Genomic DNA, 16,869 nt, shown 5'->3' with positions numbered 1-16,869 from the left:
TCCACTTGACTAGAAGGGGAAGAACGTTTATAATTCGCCTCTAAAAGACTTTGATTCTTATTATCTCAAGACATCAGAAAATTCATAGCACTTTGTTTTGTAGCTCATTGTAGCGGATTCACTCCGATAAAACAAACTGTACTTGTACTCTCTTCCCTTTTCTTCATCGCCAACTCCCCTGCCCACATGGGCTCACGTGGACCAGCCCAGCTAGGTCCGCTCCGCCCCTAGGCAGGCGGGGACTGGCACCAACGAGTCGGTGGCGGGAAAGGCTGCGCCGGTCTCCTGGGGCCTGCTGGCTCCGCCGGGATCCTGCGGACCCGCGGGGAGCGGGTGAGTGAGTGTGTGGGCAGGAGGGCTCTACGCGGAGACGAGTCGGCGTCCCGTCCAGGCTGCAGAGGCACTCTCGTGAGGTGCCGAGTCCCCCGTCCCGCCGCCAGGTTTAAAGGCAGGGGGCGAGGCGCGCGCTTTAGGCGCGCACGCGCAAACCTCCGCCCTGCGTACTTGGTTAGGTGGTGCAGGTTGCGAATTCGGGGTGGACGCTCCTTTATTCCCTGAGACATGACCTAGTCGTCACCTTCCTTCCCCCTCTCTCCCTACGTTACGCTGCACAGGTCCTCCCTCGGGGATGGGGCTGTGATGGGAAGGGCGCTTGGAGCCCCTAAAGTAGAACAGAAGATTCCCGGGGGTTTCCACTTCGAAACTCCCCACCCAGTTCAGACCCGAAAAAACAGGTGTGTGGCTTGGTGGTCAGCAGGAGTCGGAATTCACAGGTCACTTAATTTATCTTGGATTTCTACAAAATAATTTCCTTGTTCCTGTTCCTCCCCTCCATCGGGTGAGAACAGAGCCTCTGCCAGGGTTTGTTACCTGGACCCTCAGCCACTAATTAAGCTCCTTCCCTTGAGTCTCTCAATTCTTTACTTGGAGCTCCCGCTAGTTACCTTAATTTGTGTCATTTTAGATAAAAAATAAAACCCTTCGGCTACCCACGGTCAAGCTTAAATCCTTAAGTGGGTGTATAGGGCCGTTTACAGTCTGGGCCTGACCCTCCCTGACCCTCTCAGCTTCATTTTCTAAAGCTCCTTAAATTTTTCCTAGCCAGTTCCAATCTCTCTTTCTATTAGCTTTCCTGTTAGTTAGGCTCATTTATTCGTAGTGGTTCCCTCGCTTTTGCCAGGGCACTTCTCTGCCTAAATGCCCCTCCTCTTCCCAGCTGAGTGATGCTATGTAACCTTCAGTGCCTCAGTTCACAGGACCTCCTTGGCCGTTTTAACTTGAAGGGAGCCCTAGTTCTCTAGAACTTTTTTTACAGTATCACTTACTTAGAGCTTGTCCTTTAAATTATTCCTTCCATATTATTGTGTCGTATTATGTGAGTTTTATAAATTTCTTCAGTTTCTTTAGCATCCCAACCTTATCATTTGCTGCTTCTTGTTAGTTGCTGTTGATTCCTACCCACAGTGATCCCATGAGCACAGAGTAGAACTGCTTCGTAGGGTTTTTAAGGCTGTGACCTTTCTGAAGCAGATCGCCAGGCCTGTTTCCTGAGGTACCGCTGGGTGGGTTCGGACCGCCAACCTTTTGGCAGGTAGTCAAGCGCTTAACCGTTTGCGCTAGCCAGCAACTCCTGTCTTTTGCCTAGAAGGCTCCTAGTAAGCATTTAGTGATTAACTGTAGAGTCTAATAGCTGGACAGGAATTTAGTATTTTGGGGATTCTTACTTTGTGTTCAGAACTGGGTAGAGTACTTGACTTCAGTGCTTCTCTGTCTTGGTGAAGGACCAGGTGGGTTTTTGGCCCCAAGTCATTACAGGTCAATACCCTTCTAAAAACACTTTTGTAAAATATAATTACTAGATAAATGAAATTAAAAAAAACATACAATTTTGTATTACTTCTTAAAAAATTATTAGATTCAGCAAGCATAAACTGTCAAATTGCTGTAAGATGTTCTAAATGCTTATTCTTTGTTCCTGTACTTACCTTGATGCAGACTGCTAACAGTTTGTGGACAGGTAATGGTCTGCAGACGACACTTCGAGTAGCACTGCTTTATATGCTCTTATTTAAACTTGCCCACTACCGTGTGAGGGTGGGTGCTATTATTATCTTTTTAGTACACTGATAAGGAAACTGAGGTTTAGGTTAGGTGACATGCTCAAGATCACCAGCTTAGTACAGGGCAGAACTGGAATTCAAGTGCCATTCCATGATACAGTATCAATCCAGTTGCCGTTGAGTTGACTCCAACTCATGATGACCCCAAGTGTGTCAGAGCAGAACTGTGCTCCACAGGATTTTTAATGGCTGTATTTTTCAGAAGTAGATTGCCAGGCCTTTCTTCCCAGGTACCTCTGGGTGGACCTTTCACTTGGCAGCCTAGTGCATTAACAGTTTGTATCACCCAGGAACTCCTCCCATAATATTCAAACCAAAAACCAAACCAAACCTGTCGCCATTGGGTTGATTCCGACTCATAGTGACTCTATAAGTCAAAGTAGAACTGCCCCATAGACATTCCAAGGCTGTAATCTTCACAGAAGCAGATTGCCAAATCTTTCTCCCATGGAGCGGCTGTTGGGTTGGAGCTGCTAATCTTTTGATTAGCAGCTCAGTGCTTAACCACTGTGGCACCAGGCTCCTTCCCATAATACTAGTGGGTCTTAGAGCTGGTCCTTGGAAGAGGGTTGGCTTGGAGCAGAGGTTTTGTTTTCAAGAAGTGAGCTGATTTTCTATTTTGAATTGCAAAAATATTTAATATTGTATCCTTTGTTTTCTTTTGGTTCTTGCATTTTAGGACCTATAAGTATTAATTTCACGGGAATATTGCTTCATTTGAACTGCTTGGTGCTTAGTTGAGTGTGAGAAGTAACTAACAGCTCTTTTAAACGTCCAGATCTACTGGCTCTAAGTTGTTTGACAAATTTTTCATCTGTTTATGATGACATGTGGAAAATAAAATATTATGAGTTTTTTCATAAAGTCAAATTTCTTAAATTTAAAAGACTGTTTCTTATCCTGAGATTATATCCTTCTTAGTTTTTTGGTGTTGAAATGGTGAAAACAGCATGTATAGTAATTGTGTTTTTTTTTTCTTTTCTTTTAATTTAATTTCGTTGTTGTCATTGGGATATACACGGCAAAACATACACCAGTTTAACTGTTTCTACATGTACAATTCAGTGACACTGATTCCATTCTCACCCTCCTTTGCAGAGTTGTTCTTACTCCATTAACATAAACTCACTGTCCCCTAAGGTTCCTATCTAATCTTTCGAGTTGCTGTTGTCATTGATCGCACATAGGCAGTTCTTAAAAGAGCATAATGCTCAAGGCAGATTTTTTTATTACTTAAGGTAAACTATTATTTGGTTTTAAGAAGACTTCAGGGGATATTTTTGGTTTAAGGTTTGAAGATTATTTCAGGGCAATAATTTCGGGGATTCATCCAGCCTCCTTGGCTTCAGAAACTCTGAAGTCCATAAGAATTTGAAGTTCTGTTTTGCATATTCCCCCTTTTAATCAGGATTCTTTTATAGAATCTTTGATCAAAATGTTCAGTAATGGTAGCCGGGCATTATCCAGTCTTCTGGTCTCATGGCAAAGGACGCAGTTGTTCAGGTAGGCAATTAGCCACACATTCCAAATCCTCCTATTCCTGGCTTTCCTTCTTCCTTTGTTGCCCCAGGTAAGTAGAGACCAATTATTGTGCTTTGGGTGGGTGTTTGCAAGCTTTTAAGAACCCAGCACTATGCAAGGAACTAGAAAATAGAACATAAGTACCAAATAAGTTATTAGGTCAATTAACTGGGATGTCCCATGAAACCATGACCCTAAACCCCCAAACCAAGAACCAAACCCCGTTAGCTTTTTGGTTGTACCTAAGGAGGCTCAGCAGCTATTCTTTTTTGTTGTTGTTGTTATTGTATATGTATCTGTCTGTGTGGGTTTTTTTAAAATAACAACCTATTGCATTGGTTTTCAGTATATTCACAGAGTTGTGCAACCATCACTACTATCTAATTTCAGAACATTTTCATCATCACCAAAGAAACCTCTTGCATTAGCAGCCACTCCCCATTCTCCTCTTCCCGCTCTCCCTGCCCAACTACAAATCTACTTTCTATCTCTATGGATTTACCTATTCTGGACATCTTGTATGACCTTTTGCATCTAGATTTTTTCACTGAACTTAATGTTTTCAAATTTCATCCATTTTGTAGCATGTATCAGTTGTTTTTTTTTTTTTTTGCCATCGAGTCCACCCCCTACTCATGGTGACCACATGCACAGAGGAATGCTGCCTGGTCTTGCACCATCTCCATGATCAGTTATGGGTCATACTGTTGTGATCCACAGGGTTTTCATTGGATGTTTTCAGATGTAAATTACCAGGCCTTTCTTTCTTTTCCATCTTAGTCTGGAAACTCTGCTCAAACCTGTTTACCATCATAACAACACAAACACTGCCACTGAGAGACAAATGATGGCTGTTCATTGGTCAGGAATTGAACCCAGAACTTCTTTCCTTTTTGTTGTCAAATAATATTCTGTCATATGGCCAAACCACATTTTGTTTATTCATTTGTTGATGGACTTTTAGGTTTTTTTCCATGTTTTGGCTGTTATAAATAATGCTGCTATGACTATCTGTGTACAAGCTTTTGTGTGAAAATATGTTTTCATTTCTTTCAGGTATATACTGTTGTAGTGTAAACACCACACATCTGTTCAGGTTTAAAAACAAAGAGTTTTGTTATGGCAAAGAAAGCATTCTGTAAAACGGAGACACAGTGCTGGAAGAAATCCAACAATGTGTTCTTGGGGGGCAGCTACAGTAATACAAAGACTTATGAAGAAAAAACTGCAAATAGCAGGTTAGAGCTAAAACAATTTTGATTGGTTGGTTGACCATCCTGGCAGGTATTGACATCTTTTGCAAGGATGGCTCCAGGAGAGAGGATTCTGGCTGGCCACTAAAATCACATGTTTTCTAGCATCTAGATATCTGTGGTTTTTTTTTTTTTTTTTGGGTAGATATCTGTAGTCTATGTTAAGTTGAGTTACATTAGCATTATGATGAAGAATTCTGTAGAAGTATAAAACAAAAAGCCCTAGGGTGATTATAAGTGAAAATGCTAAGTATTCTAATACTTACGGAGGGAAAAAGGTTTTTGATACAGAAAAGCTATGTTAGTTAGAACAAAGGTTTGGAAAATTACAAGTGTGGTTAAGGGGGAATATTTTCTTAGAATCGGCTTAGTTGCTTAAAGTCACATGTCTAACACCTGTAGAAAGCGAAGCTTTTCTTCCTTTAGCATTTGTTTTAATCACCATTTTCCCTGTAGAGCTGCTTATTTTCTAAGTTAAAGGATATAATGGAAATCTTGGCAAAAATGACAAGCTGCATTATATGACAAAGGAGAACTCCAAGATGGAGCCGCTTAGGACAAGAAAAGATTGGGCTCAGACCTTAGTTAGAAATTCCAGTTGTGCCAAGAAGCCTCAGCTTTAGAAAGGCTCTTTCTCACTCCCCCCTTTTGATCAAGAATTCCTCTGAGGATTTGATGATAACACTTACAAATACCCTTCTTCTGCATGGGCTTTGTCCTTGGATTGGGATTGTTGCCTTACTATTTGTAGGGCCTCATCTTCAGGATGAGCTGGTCTTATGTCACCCACAAAGGAGTAACCCATCTTCTGCAATGGTTTTACAAGGCTTAGTGAGTGGCTGCCTACCTTGTAAGCCATTTAAGACCTTGGACGTTATCAGACGAACGACAAGGTTTGGACATCATCAGACAAATCGCTGGCACTACCACTAGACACTTGTATCAGTCATTGAATCAGTAATAAGTTCTTGAGACTCTAGGCAAAGGGTGGCTGGGCATTGTCTCAATATGTTTCTTCACCATGCTATTGTTTAAATACTCTGCTTCAGTGATCTTGTTATTATGGGGATGTGACTAGAACAAGGCTGAATTGAAAAGAACAACTTGACTAACTGAAGACTCTCAACCAAGGTGTGCGGTCAATATCTTTTGATTAAATGTTTTATAATAACAATAAGCAATAAAGCTAACTGGCTTTTAATTAGAGTTATAGAGTGTAGTTACAAGTTAATACCTTTTGGATACTGCTTAAAATAATTACTGGAAGAGTTAGCGTGTTTTGTATGGAGAAGTTAATGGGTCTAAAAGTTATTTACTGTGGTTGGAGAGGGATGGCAGATTTAACATTGAGTTGCATTGGTGCCATCAGCTACTGATTGGGTTATCTTTAGAAAAGTATTGTCTTTCTATGTAATTAAAAGTGTTATTATTGAAACTATAGTTAGCAATGATATTGGCTTTTATGTCAACTCGTGTTGGTAGACAGGTATGATTAAAAAAAATAAATGATTATATTCTATTAGTAGGATATTTCCCCCACATGTCTGTCAGTTTGTTGTACTATTGGGGCTTGTGTGATGCTGGAAGCTATGCCACCAGTATTCAAATACCAGCAGGTTCACCTGTGGTGGACAGGTTTCAGCTGAGCTTCCAGACTAAGACAGACTAGGAAGAAGGATCTGGCTGTCTACTTCTGAAAAGAATTAGCCAGTGAAAACCTTATGAGTAGCAGTGGAACACTGTCTGATATAGTGCTAGATGATGAACCCCTCAGGTTGGAAGGCACTCAAAATATGGGAAACAGCTGCCTCCTCAAAGTAGAGTTAACCTTAATGACGTGGATGGAGTCAAGCATTTACGACCTTCATTTGCTGATATGGCATGACTCAAAATAAGAACAAGCAGCTGCAAACATCCATTAATAATCAGAACCTGGAATGTATGAAGTATGAATCTAGGAAAATTGGAAATTGTCAGAAATGAAATGGAATGCATAAAGACCGATATCTTAGGCGTTAGTGAGCTGAAATGGACTGGTATTGGTCATTTTGAATCAGACAATCATATGGTCTACTATGCCGGGAATGACAGCTTGAAGGGGATTGACATTCATTCATAGTTAAAAAGAACATTTCAGGATCTATCTTGAAGTACTGCTCTGTCACTGATAGGATAATATCCATATGCCTAGAAGGAAGACCAGTTAATATGACTATATTATTCAAAATTATGCACCAACCACTAAGGCCAAAGATGAAGAAATAGAAGATTTTTTACCAACTTCTGCAGTCTAAAGGTGATTGAATATGTAGTCAGGATGCACTAATAATTACTGGTGATTGGAATGTGAAAGTTGGAAACAGAGGAAGGGTCACTAGTTGGAAAATATGGCCTTGGTGAGAGAAACGATGCTGGAGATTGTGTGATTGAATTTTACAAGAACAAAGACTTCTTCATTGCAAATACCTTTTTTCACCAAGATAAACGGAAACTATTCACGTGGACCTTGACAGATGGAATACACAGGAATCAAACTGACTACATCTGTGGAAAGAAATGATGGAAATGCTAAATATCGTCAGTCAGAACAAGGCCAGGGGCCGACTGTGGATCAGACCATCAATTACTCATATGCAAGTTCAGGCTGAAAGTGAAGAAAATTGGAACAAGTTCACAAGAGCCAAAGTATGACCTTGAGTATATCCCACCTGAATTTAGAGACCTTTCTAGGAATAGATTTGATGTATTCAACACTAATGATCAAAGACCAGACGAGTTGTGGAATGACATCAAGGACATCATACATGAAGAAAGCAAGAGGTCATTAAAAAAAAGGAGAGATATAAGAAAATAAAAGTTAAGTTTAAACTTAGAAAAATAGGGATAAATATTAAGGTAACCACAAAGGAGACTAACAATCCTCCTCATGAAAATAAAATACAAGGAAAAAAAAAAAACTCAGCAGAAACAGAATCAACAGCAACAAATAAGAGGAAAAGACAATACATAAAGATAAAGTACTTAGCACAGAAAATTAAGTGGGAAAAGGAAACCGTCAACAACACACAAAAAAGACATCAAAATGACAGCGCTAAACTCATACATATCCATAATTACGCTGAATGTAAATGGACTAAATGCAGCAATAAAGAGACAGAGAGGCAGAATGGATTAAAAAAAATGATCTGTCTATATGCTGCCTACAAGAGACAGACCTTAGACTTACAGACACAAACTAAAGCTCAAAGGATGGAAAAAAATATATCAAGCAAACAACAATCAAAAAAGAGCAGGAGTGGCGATATTAATTTCTGACAAAATAGACTTTAAAGTTAAATCCACCACAAAGGATAAGGAAGGACACTATATAATGATTAAAGGGACAATACACCAGGAGGATATAACCATATTAAATATTTATGTACCCAGTGACAGGGCTGCGAGATACATAAAACAAACTAACAGCATTGAAAAGTGAGATAAACTGCTCCACAATTATAGTAGGAGACTTCAACACACCACTTTCGATGAAGGACAGAAAATCTAGAAAGAAACTCAATAAAGACATGGAAGATCTAAATGCCACAATCAACCAACTTGACCTCATAGACATATACAAAACACTGTACCCAACAGCAACCCAAGTGCTGTTCTTTTCTAGTGCACATGGAACACTCTCTAGAATAGACCACATATTAGTTCATAAAGCAAGCTTTAGCAGAATCCAAAACATCGAAATATTACAAAGCATCTTCTCTGACCACGAGACCATAAAAGTAGAAGTCAATAACAGAAAAAGCAGGGAAAAGAAATCAAACACTTGGAAACTGAACAATACCCTGCTCAAAAACGACTGGGTTATAGAAGACGTTAAGGAAGGAATAAAGAAATTCATAGAGTCCAGTGAGAATGAAAACACTTCCTATGAGAACCTTTGGGTCACAGCAAAAGCAGTGCTCAGAGGTCAATTTATATCAATAAATGCACACATCCAAAAAGAAGAAAGGGCCAAAATCAAAGAATTATCCCTACAACTTGAACAAATAGAAAGACAGCAACAAAAGAAACCCTCAGGCACCGGAAGAAAGCAAATAATAAAAATTAGAGCGGAATTAAATGAAATAGAGAACAGAAGAACAATTGAAAGAGTTAACAAGACCAAAAGCTGGTTCTTTGAAAAAATTAACATAATCGATAAAACCATTGGCCAAACCGACAAAAGAAAAATAAGAGAGGAAGCAAATAACCTGGATAAGAAATGAAATGGGCAATATTACAACAGACCCAACTGAAATTAAAAAAATCATATTGGATTACTATGAAAAACTGTACTCAAAACAATTTTGAAAACCTAGAAGAAATGGATGAATTTCTAGAAAGACACTACCTACCTAAACTAACACAAACAGAGGTAGAACAACTAAATAAACCCATAAAAAAAGAAGAGGTTGAAAAAGTAATTAAAAAACTCCCAAGAAAAAAAAAATCTCTGGCCTGGACGGCTTCACTGCAGGGTTCTACCAAACTTTCAGAGAAGAGGTAAGTTAACACCACTGCTACTAAAGGTATTTCAGAACATAGAAAAGGATGGAATACTCCCAAACTCATTCCATGAAGCTAGCATATCCCTGATACCAAAACCAGGTAAAGACTCCCAAAAAAAGAATATTACAGACCTATATCCCTCATGAACTTAGATGCAAAAATCCTCAACAAAATTCTAGCCAGTAGAATTCAACAACATATCAAAAAAATAATTCACCATGACCAAGTGGGATTCGTACCAGGTATGCAGGGATGGTTCAACATTAGAAAAACAATTAATGTAATCCATCATATAAATAAAACGAAAGATGAGAACCACATGATCTTATCAATTGATGCAGAAAAGGCATTTGACAAAGTACAGCACCCATTCATGATAAAAACTCTCGGCAAAATATGAATAGAAGAATTCCTCAACATAATAAAGGGCATTTATACAACGCCAACAGCCAATATCATCCTAAATAGAGTCTGAAAGCATTCCCCTTGAGATCGGTACCAGACAAGGATGTCCTTTATCACCACTCTTATTCAGCATTGTGCTGGAGGTCCTAGCCAGAGCAGTTAGACTAGACAAAGAAAGAAAAGGCATCCAGATTGGTAAGCAAGAAGTAACAGTATCTCTGTTGTAGATGACATGATCTTATACACAGAAAACCCTAAAGAATCCTCAAGAAAACTACTGAAACTAATAGAAGAGTTTAGCAGACTATCAGGATACAAGATAAACATACAAAAATCAGTTGAATTCCTCTATACAAACAAAAAACATCGAAAAGGAAATCACCGAATCAATACCATTTACACTAGCCCCCAAGAAGATAAAATACTTAGGAATAAATCTTACCAGATACGTAAGAGACCTATAGAAAGAATGCAAGACACTACTGCAAGAAACTAAAAGAGACCTACATAAGTGGAAAAACATACCCTGCTCATGGATAGGAAGATTCAACATTGTAAAAATGTCTATTTTACCCAAAGCCATCTATAGATACAATGCAATTCCGATCCAAATTCCAATGGCATTTTTTAATAAGGTGGAGACACAAATCACCAACTGCATGTGGAAGGGAAAGAGGCTCTGGCTAAGTGAAGCATTACTGAAAAAGAAGAACAAAGTGGGAGGCCTCACTGCACCTGCTTTTAGAACCTATTGTACCACCACAGTAGTCAAAACAGCCTGGTACTGGTACAACAACAGATACATAGACCAATGGAACAGAATTGAGAATCCAGACATAAATTCATCCACACATGAGCAGCTGATATTTGACAAAAGACCAAAGTCAGTTAAATAGGGTAACACAGTCTCTTTAACAAATGGTGCTGGCATAACTGGATATCCATATACAAAAAAATGAAACAAGACCCATACCTCACACCATGCACAAAAACTAACTCAAAATGGACCAAAGACCTAAATATAAAATCTAAAATGATACAGATCATGGAAGAAAAAATAGGGACAGCGCTAGGAGCCCTTATACATGGCATAAGGAATATACAAAACATTACTAACAATGCAGGAGAGAAACTAGATAACTGGGAGCTCCTAAAAATCAAAAACCTATGCCCATTCAAAGACTTCACCAAAAAAAGTGAAAAGATTACCTACAGACTGGGAAGGAGTTTTTAGCTATTACATTTCCGATCAGTGTCTGATTCTAAAATCTACATGATACTGTAAAAACTCAACTACAAAAAGAAAAGTAACCCAATTAAAAAATGGGCAAAGGATATGAACAGGCACTTCACTAAAAAAGACATTCATGAGGAAATGCTCACAATCATTAGCCATTAGAGAAATGCAAATCAAAACTACAGTGAGATTCCATCTCACTCCAACAAGGCTGGCATTAATCCAAAAAACACAAAATAAATGTTGGAGAGGTTGTGGAGAGACTGGAACGCTTACACACTGCTGGTGGGAATGGAAAATGATACAGCCACTTTGGAAATGGATTTGGCACTTCCTTAAGAACCTAGAAATAGAACTACCATACGATCCAGCAATCCCACTCCTTGGAATATATCCTAGAGAAAAAAGAGCCTTTACATGAACAGATATATGCACACCCATGTTCACTGCAGCACTGTTTACAATAGCAAAAAATGGAAGCAACCAAGGTGCCCATCAGCAGATGAATGGATAAATAAATTATGGCATATTCACACAATGCAATACTATGCATTGATAAAGGGCAATGATGAATCCATGAAACATTTCATAACATGGAGGAATCTGGAAGGCATTATGCCGAGTGAAATTAGTTGCAAAAGGACAAATATTGTATGATACCACTATTATAAGAACTCAAGAAATAGTTTAAACAGAAAAGAAAAGATTCTTTGATGGTTCTGAGAGTGGGGAGGGAGGGAGAGGGGTGTCAACTAATTAGATAGTAGACAACTATTTTAGGTGAAGGGAAAGACAACACACAATACAGGAGAGGTCAGCACAACTGGACTAAACCAAAAGCAAAGAAGTTTCCTGAATAAACTCAGTACTTCAAAGGCCAGTGTAGCAGGGGCAGGGGTTTGGGGCCCATAGTTTCAGGGGACATCTAAGTCAACTGGCATAAAATCTATTAAGAAAACATTCTGCATCCCACTTTGGAGAGTGGCGCCTGGGGTCTTAAACGCTAGCAAGCGGCCATCTAAGATACATCAATGGGTCTCAACCCACCTGGAGCAAAGGAGAATGAAGAACACCAAAGACGCAAAGGAATTATGAGCTCAAGAGCCAGAAAGGGCCACATAAACCAGAGACTATATCAGCCTGAGACCAGAAGAACTAGATGGTGCCTGGCTACAACCAATGACTGCCCTGACAGGGAACACAACAGAGAACCCCTAAGGAAGCAGGAGAACAGTGGGATGCCAACCTCAAATTCTTGTAAAAAGACCAGACTTAATCGTCTGACTGAGACTAGAAGGACCCCGGAGGTCATAGTCCCCAGACCCTTTATTAGCCCAAGACAGGAACCATTCCCAAAACCAACTCTTCTGACAGGGATTGGACTGGACTATGAGATAGAAAATGACACTGATGAGGAGTGAGCTTCTTGGATCAAGTAGACACGTGAGACTATGTGGGCAGCTCCTGTCTGGAGGGGAGATGAGAAGGTAGAGGGGGTCAGAAGCTGGTCTTATTTACCTGAAAATAGAGAGTGGAGGGGAGTGTGCTGTTTCGTCAGGGGCAGAGCAAGTAGGAGTATATAGCAAAGTGTATATAAATTTTTGTATGAGACACTGACTTGCTTTGTAAACTTTCACTTAAAGCACAATTAAAAAAAAAAAATGGAGAGAAAGAAATGACCTAAATGGACGTGAGACGAGACTCTCAAACTTGCTCTTGAACGTCGAGTAGCTAAAGCAAAAGTAAAAAATTGATGAAGTAAAAGAGCTGCACAGAAGATTTCAAAGGGCAACTCAAGAAGACAAAGTAAAGTTATTATGATGACATGTGCAAAGACCTTAGAAAACCAAAAGGGAAGAACATGCTCAGCATTTTTCAAGCTGAAAGAACTGAAAAAATATTTTAATCTTGAGTTGCAATACTGGAGGGTTCTTCAGGGAAAATATTAAATGACGCAGGAAGCATCAAAAGAAGGTGGAAGGAACACACAGAATCACTATACCGAGAAGAATTGGTCAACATTCAGCTTTATCAGGAAGTAGCATATGATGAGGGACCAATAGTACTGAATCATAGGAAATTATGGGTAACATTGCGGAGAATGGGAATCCTGGAACACTTAATTGTGCTTACGAAGAATCTGTACGTGGATGAAGAGCAGTCGTTTGAACAGAACAACGGGAAACCACATAGTTTAAGGTCAGGAAAGGTGTGCATCGGGGCTGTATTCTTTCATCATACCTATTCAATCTGTACACTGAGCAAATAATTCTAGAAGTTGGACTATATGAAGAAGAACGAGGCATCAGGATTGGAGGAAGACTTTTTAACAACCTGTGTTATGCAGATGACACAACCTTGCTTGGTGAAAGTGAAGAGGACCTGAAGCTCTTACGAATGAAAATCAAAGACCCCAGCCTTCAGTATGGATTACATCTCAACATAAAACAAAAGTCCTCACAACTGAACCAATAAGCAACACCATGATAAAGAGAGAAAAGATTGAGGTTGTCAAGGATTCCACTTTATTTTGATCTACAATCAACACCCATGGAAGCAGCAGTCAAGAAACCAAAAGATGCATTGCATTGAGCAAATCAGCTGCAAAAGACCTCTTTAAAGTGTTGAAAAGCAAAGATGTCACCTTGAGGATTAAGGTGCACCTGATCCAAGCCATGGTATTTTCATTCGCTTCACATGCGTGTGCAAGCTGGACAATGAATAAGGAAGACCAACACCTTTGAATTGCGGTGTTGGTGAAGAATATTGACTATACCATGGACTGCCAAAAGGAAAAACAAATCTGTCTTGGAAAAAGTACAACCAGAATGCTCCTTAGAAGTAAGGATGGCAAGACTATGTCTTACATACTTTGGACGTGTTATGAGGAGGGGTCAGTTCCTGGAGGACATCATGCTTGCTAAAGTAGAGGGTCAGTGAAAAAGAGGAAGACCCTCAAAGAGATGGACTGACACTGGCTGCCAACAGTGGGCTCAAGCATAGCAACAATTGTGAGGATGGTGCAGGACTGGGCAGTGTTTCATTATGTTCTACATAGGGTCGCTATGAGTCAGAATCGACTTGACAGCAGTGGGTTTGGTATTGAGAGTATGAAATAACCAAAAATCTAAACCCATTGCTGTTGAGTCGTTTCTGACTCATAGTGACCCTATAGGGCAGAATAGAACTGCCTCATAGAGTTCCCAAGGAGCGCCTGGTGGATTTGAACTGCCAACCTTTTGGTTAGCAGCCGTAGCACTTAACCGCTACGCCACCAGGGTTTCCTGAGAGTATGAAATGGAACTCTTAAAATATAAACTAAGAGTATAATAAATGTTATAGTAAAAGCAAACCTTATCTACTTATATGAAAGGAAAGCCTTACTAAGGAATAAATTCTAATTGAAAAACAATACTATTTTTAACATGGTAAGTATTAAGTAAAATATTAATAACTTATAAAAAAATAAAACTGCTTAATTAAATCCTATTAGGTATATAAAGTTATTTTAAATAGAAAATGTCAAAACAAAATGAAATCCTAAAAGAAAAAGATGTAATAATCAATGAGAGAATGGTCGTAAGTATAAATTGCAAAAATGTCAATTGTAATTCTTTCTAGTCCTAATTGATTAAATACAGTGATCTTAAAGCAAAAAGAATTATTACTATAAAAATAAAATTGTACGATAGGTAGTCAAATAACTGATATTGAAAAGAAAGTCAGTAATATCAATATAAGTAACTTTCATCTAAAGGAGTAAAACTAAAAGGCTTGGAAGTTACAAAGGAATGATTTTAAGTTGATAAAGTTAAAACTATCTCAAATGTGATGAATATTAAACAGAGTGTAATAACAACTTCAGTGATCTGTATTACTTAAGCTTCTAAATAATGAACTCTAATGAACCAAAATACGATAAAAGGCTATTTCAAATGTAATGAGTATTAAGCAGAGAGTAATAACTTCAGTAGCTCGCCTTAATAACAAGATGGTAAAGCAAGGGATAATATTATAACATAATATAGTTACTAAAAATGGAATAATCCCTGAGGTATGTAAAGGGCAATATAGTTCTTATGAGAGTAATACATGAGTAGCATTAAAGGCAAGGGTATGAGTTTGCAGGGAAAGAACCTTGTATTAAAATAGGGAATGATAGTCTAAAATTGGAGTCCGTTATAATAAAAAGTATGACTAGAATAACTAAAAAACTGACTCCAGGTATTTGTTTTTAAATTCCCTACCATTCTATGAGATTGTCAGTAGAACCAGATTACCTCAAAAACAATAAGGATTAAACAAAGAGTAACTAGTTTTAAAGTTACACATGATATAAATGATGTGATATAGAATATTGATAAGAAATACAACAATGAAAATGAGAAAATACAGTTCAAAGATTTCAGCTGTTTTCATAAGAAGAGTATACAGGCCTGGTCCGGAAATCTTGGGAAATGTAAGCAGTTCTTGTCCGGGAGAGAGAGGTTTGAATTTCAGTCCAAGTCTCTTAGTTGGCGGGAGGGTCAGTCAGATGCTTGAATTTTAATTAGTCTTTTGTTCAGCTGTTAAGTCCAAAAAGATTTATTCTTTTTCAATAAGCATAGTTTCCAGACTAAGTAGAAGGTAATTTTAGGTATATTTGGCTTTTGACTATCGAATGGTTCTTTGACCCAAATCCTATGTAGTTAATTTGGCTTCGTATAGTTGTGGATCAGTAGTACTCTGAATTTTTTGGGAGGATTGCAACCAGTTCCACAATACAATTTATGTATGAATTTTCGGATGAGAAACTAATTTGTTCTGTGAACTTTCACCTAAAATACACATAAACAGAAAACCTTTGGGCAGTGCTACAAACTACAGAAGAAACTGAAACATTTGGGTATTACCATTTTTCTCTGATACTTTTTGTGAAAAATCCTGGAAACAAATACTGGTTTCTAATTTTTCTTAATCTTTATAAGCATGCGGAATACATTATTTAAAAGTTTTAATTCAAGAAGAGCCAGTTTCCTTTTTCTTTAAAACAGTTAACATTTTAACTGTGTCGAAGATAAGATCAGCAAAACGAGAGGAAACTTGAAAAAGAGAAATAGAAGAAACTACATAAACTTGCTTATATTTAACTCCACACAAGACAGGCATATGGGGAACCCAGTTACTTTAAAGTGATTACTGAGATTCTAAATTCCTTTAAATATACTTAGCTTATAGTGTTTGAGGAAACCCTGGTGGCGTAGTGGTTAAGTGCTACGGCTGCTAACCTAAAGGACGAGTGTTCAAGTCCGCCAGGCGCTCCTTGGAGACTCTATGGGACAGTTTTACTCCGTCCTCTACGGTCTCTATGAGTCGGAATCGACTCGACGGCAACGGGTTTGTTTTTTGGTATAGTGTTTGAATATGAACCCCAAACCAGCATCCCGGTAAGGGGGAAGATCCAGGCTTATTTATGAAACGTGTGCAAAAAAAAATCTTCACGCACTTAGAAAATTAACTTTCCAGCCAGTTTCAGCTAGAGAAACAGAAGTTAAAAAAAAAAAAAATTTGTGCAGTTTAAAAATGGCGGCCATGCATTAACTCCGTTCACACAGACTCTAGTTTGGAAGATTTAGACCCTAGCTCTAGAGCTCTGATTATTTTAAATCCTAGCCTTGAAAATCTCAAATATTAATCTTGAAGGCTTGGCTGCTGAAAATTCAGCTGCTTGAAACGCAGCAGGTTGTATAGCTAATGCACCAAAACAGAAGAGACAGAAGGAGCAGTGACAGGTGTCTGGGAAGGTAAT

At 38.7% G+C, this 16,869-nt stretch overlaps 1 protein-coding gene across 1 annotated transcript in view; it reads left to right on the top strand.

Moving 5' to 3' along the window:
• The first annotated feature begins 233 nt into the window (after nucleotides 1-233).
• The window catches only part of TIMELESS (timeless circadian regulator), a 38,815-nt gene continuing 22,179 nt past the window's right edge, over nucleotides 234-16,869 (top strand). The window contains exon 1 of the mRNA XM_049883579.1: nucleotides 234-333. The gene's annotated coding sequence lies outside the window, so the exon portion shown is untranslated. The remainder of the gene's footprint in view (nucleotides 334-16,869) is intronic.

The sequence above is a fragment of the Elephas maximus genome, chromosome 4 (assembly GCF_024166365.1).
Source record: "Elephas maximus indicus isolate mEleMax1 chromosome 4, mEleMax1 primary haplotype, whole genome shotgun sequence".
NCBI classification, from domain to species: domain Eukaryota; kingdom Metazoa; phylum Chordata; class Mammalia; order Proboscidea; family Elephantidae; genus Elephas; species Elephas maximus.
Note: the sequence above shows the minus strand (reverse complement) of the source record. Positions and strands in the feature narration are given on the sequence as shown.